This window comes from Dermacentor albipictus, unplaced genomic scaffold, assembly GCF_038994185.2.
Source record: "Dermacentor albipictus isolate Rhodes 1998 colony unplaced genomic scaffold, USDA_Dalb.pri_finalv2 scaffold_16, whole genome shotgun sequence".
Taxonomy (NCBI): Eukaryota; Metazoa; Arthropoda; class Arachnida; order Ixodida; family Ixodidae; genus Dermacentor; species Dermacentor albipictus.
Genome location: NW_027225570.1, coordinates 2,627,666 through 2,632,157, shown reverse-complemented (window position 1 = coordinate 2,632,157; position 4,492 = coordinate 2,627,666). Strand labels below are relative to the sequence as shown.

The following is a 4,492-nucleotide window of genomic DNA, read 5'->3' as shown; positions in this document are numbered from 1 at the left end:
CCAGGGAAATTGTGGAAGCTGATTTCATCAGAAAACTTGGCAGTATGTGCGTTAGTGCGCCCTCAATCGCGCTGACCCCTGGTGAAGTCGCGTTTCTAAACAGATAGTAATCGTAATGCTTAACTTTTTTCAGGTGACCATGTGCTTAGTTCAATGACTTGCTGGTAGGACACCCCCTGTGAATGTCGTACATTTTCTGCGCATGCCTCTTCCTGTATATATACACACGATGTGGCAACGCAATAAAATCTTGTTGGAAGTCAGCGCTGTGTATGTCGTCTACCGCTCTCCTTGTCCTTTGCGCTGTACGTTATTTTTGATCATGAATTACCAACTAGCCCACGCAACCACCCAAGAAATAAATACGCTTGAACACACGACAGGGTCACATGAGTACATGAATACTGCATGAGATTACACTTTTTTTCAGTTTATTTTTTAATAAGCAGGAGACATACATGTTTGCACAAGTATACAGAAGGAGGTCCCAGTGCATGGGGCTGAAAGGGGACCTCCTGTCAGAAAATATATAGATTAAAGGAAATACAAAGCATAAAACAGCAATACAGTAGTCACTATGAGGAAGATTATACAAAGTATATGTACAAACTGTAAAGTAATACACAGTCAAGACTGAGAAGAAGAAGCCGAAGGGCGCGGATGCACTTCACGTCGGCTCCATCTTTCGTAAATGATTTCGAAGTGTTTTTGCAAAATATCTCTAATTTTGCACCATCATCTCCCGCAAGTTATCCTGACTCTACCGATATTCGTCTTCAAGGTGGGAACTGCTTTTTCACCTCTTTATTGGACCATTTCTGCCGAGCCGCTGCGCCGCCGAGCTAAGCTTACTGCTAAGCTTAGTGCTCCGGCCGGTATACGTGAGCCGCAGTTACGGCTGCGCGTCAACTTTCTTCAAGCCGCCATGGAAATACAAGTTGAAGGAACTGATATCTCACCCACCGAGATTTCCGAAGAAGCAGGATGGTGCACCATTGGCCCGCGCGAGTGAATTTCTCCTTGGGGCAAGCGCGCTAACCCTAAAACTGCATCAGTCTCCCAAACCGGCGTTGGAGGCATGAGCAAGGCGCAGCGAGGCCCGCGCGCTCACAAGCAGCAAGTTCTTAAGGCAGGGAAGGTGCCCACCCTTCCACGTTATCACCACAAAGTAGTTATCAGGCCACGGGGCGGCTTGAACGTTGCAATAGTCGTTGCGCTCAATAGGGCAGCAAACGTATATCCACAAGACGCCACAGAAGACACTGCCCAAATATGCAGCAATACGTCATCGTTGTGTGTACCACTCACTCTCCTAATGCAGAACGATACCGCCGACTCGACAGCTGTGAGGTCGACGGACCCCAGTTCGAGATACGGGCAAGTTTGCTTATGCCCGAGCATGTTCCCAAATGGTAGCTGTAGTTACATTCAGAACACGTAGGATTCACACAATTATCAGGGAGCAGCTCATTACAGACCAAGCACAACTCCGACATTTCGGTTCAAAGAGCAGAAGCTACAAAGCACTTCAGCGCCCAAATGTAAAGGAAGTATACGCAGCAGTGGTGGTGGCAGAACCAATATAGCACGTTAATGTAGTGAGAAATTAAACCAACCTGCAAAAGCAGAGGATAGCGATCACTGTAGAGCCGTTCCGTCCGTTGCCACCACCACTGAGCAAATGCGCTCGTCGAAGGCTTGCCGTCGTCTCTAAGTCAGCGCGGCGGCGACGTGGCTCATGACGTAGAGCTGTAGCTGACACGTGGTAGCGGCCGCTATCGGGAAGTTGCAGCAAGCAAGCGGTGATTTTGAAGACAGTGAAGTGTTCCAACGCAGTAACTGCGAAAGCAGAGGATAGCGATCACTGTACAGCCGTTCCGTCCGTTGCCACCACCACAGAGCAAATGCCGTAAATGTTCGTAGTTTCCGGCCGTGACCACTGCTGCCAAATGATGCCAAGTCAATTCTACCGTTCTTCGTATACCAACAAGAGCGCGACGTCACGATCAGGAAGGTGCGCAGACGAGGATATCCACTCAGGTGGTCCACGCAGCCAGCTTGCCCCGGTGATGCACGAAGCTGGATGACGAATACGATGCAGAGGAGGCAGACACATCACGTGGGCCGAAGTGACCATGCGTGGCTTGCAGGTATATAGGACGAGCACTGCAAAAGCAAGCAGAATATTTTTCCTCAAGTTCGTAGTTTCCGGCCGTGACCACTGCTGCCAAATGATGCCAAGTCAATTCTACCGTTCTTCTTATACCAACAAGAGCGCGACGTCACGATCAGGAAGGTGCGCAGACGAGGATATCCACTCAGGTGGTCCACGCAGCCAGCTTGCCCCGGTGATGCACGAAGCTGGATGACGAATACGATGCAGAGGAGGCAGACACATCACGTGGGCCGAAGTGACCATGCGTGGCTTGCAGGTATATAGGACGAGCACTGCAAAAGCAAGCAGAATATTTTTCCTGAAGTTCGTAGTTTCCAGCCGTGACCACTGCTGCCAAATGATGCCAAGTCAATTCTACCGTTCTTCTTATACCAACAAGAGCGCGACGTCACGATCAGGAAGGTGCGCAGACGAGGATATCCACTCAGGTGGTCCACGCAGCCAGCTTGCCCCGGTGATGCACGAAGCTGGATGACGAATACGATGCAGAGGAGGCAGACACATCACGTGGGCCGAAGTGACCATGCGTGGCTTGCAGGTATATAGGACGAGCACTGCAAAAGCAAGCAGAATATTTTTCCTGAAGTTCGTAGTTTCCAGCCGTGACCACTGCTGCCAAATGATGCCAAGTCAATTCTACCGTTCTTCTTATACCAACAAGAGCGCGACGTCACGATCAGGAAGGTGCGCAGACGAGGATATCCACTCAGGTGGTCCACGCAGCCAGCTTGCCCCGGTGATGCACGAAGCTGGATGACGAATACGATGCAGAGGAGGCAGACACATCACGTGGGCCGAAGTGACCATGCGTGGCTTGCAGGTATATAGGACGAGCACTGCAAAAGCAAGCAGAATATTTTTCCTCAAGTTCGTAGTTTCCAGCCGTGACCACTGCTGCCAAATGATGCCAAGTCAATTCTACCGTTCTTCTTATACCAACAAGAGCGCGACGTCACGATCAGGAAGGTGCGCAGACGAGGATATCCACTCAGGTGGTCCACGCAGCCAGCTTGCCCCGGTGATGCACGAAGCTGGATGACGAATACGATGCAGAGGAGGCAGACACATCACGTGGGCCGAAGTGACCATGCGTGGCTTGCAGGTATATAGGACGAGCACTGCAAAAGCAAGCAGAATATTTTTCCTGAAGTTCGTAGTTTCCAGCCGTGACCACTGCTGCCAAATGATGCCAAGTCAATTCTACCGTTCTTCTTATACCAACAAGAGCGCGACGTCACGATCAGGAAGGTGCGCAGACGAGGATATCCACTCAGGTGGTCCACGCAGCCAGCTTGCCCCGGTGATGCACGAAGCTGGATGACGAATACGATGCAGAGGAGGCAGACACATCACGTGGGCCGAAGTGACCATGCGTGGCTTGCAGGTATATAGGACGAGCACTGCAAAAGCAAGCAGAATATTTTTCCTGAAGTTCGTAGTTTCCAGCCGTGACCACTGCTGCCAAATGATGCCAATTCAATTCTACCGTTCTTCTTATACCAACAAGAGCGCGACGTCACGATCAGGAAGGTGCGCAGACGAGGATATCCACTCAGGTGGTCCACGCAGCCAGCTTGCCCCGGTGATGCACGAAGCTGGATGACGAATACGATGCAGAGGAGGCAGACACATCACGTGGGCCGAAGTGACCATGCGTGGCTTGCAGGTATAGAGGACGAGCACTGCAAAAGCAAGCAGAATATTTTTTCGGAAGTTCGTATTTTCCGGCCGTGACCACTGCTGCCAAAAAATGGCAGCAGTGGTCACCCCTATTGCGAAGGCAAAAAGCACTGATAAATAGAACGTCACAGTGAAGCAAATAAGACAGTTAGGTGTGGCATTGTGTAATATTTGGAACTCGTGATTATTAAGCAGCGCAGGTATCTGGTATTTTAACATCTGAGTGCCGTACTTTGTACGTATTCTAGGCACCTTCGAAAGCTCACGCATTCTCAATATACGGGCATGCTCAAGCCTGCGTAGTCCGGACAATTCCGTAAGAAATGAATTGTTATTTTTCACTTCAAATTTATGGCGTTTATTTAACATTTTAGGGTAAAGCTCATTTACTGGTAATAGATTTATGGCTTTAATTATTGGTGCCGTGTGTGTGTCGTATGCAGCATTAACGATGTTGCGAAGGGCCTTCTTTTGAAGTTTATGCAGTTTCTGAGTGTTTGTTTGTGTTGTCGTGCCCCAGACTAAATAGCAGTACGATAATTTCGACAAAAACAGGGATTTGTAAATTAACAATTTTAAATTCTGAAGCAAGATGTGGCGATATTTGCACAATACCCCTACAGTTTTTGAAAGTTT

At 49.3% G+C, this 4,492-nt stretch overlaps 1 long non-coding RNA gene across 1 annotated transcript; it reads right to left on the bottom strand.

Moving 5' to 3' along the window:
* Positions 1 to 610: 610 nt before the first annotated feature.
* On the bottom strand, positions 611 to 3,918 carry LOC135899654 (uncharacterized). Its single transcript, XR_010563668.1, has 2 exons — positions 3,677 to 3,918; positions 611 to 3,576 (listed from the first exon to the last, which is right to left on the bottom strand). It is a non-coding gene; the product is annotated as an uncharacterized lncRNA (long non-coding RNA).
* Between the last annotated feature and the right edge of the window lie 574 nt (positions 3,919 to 4,492).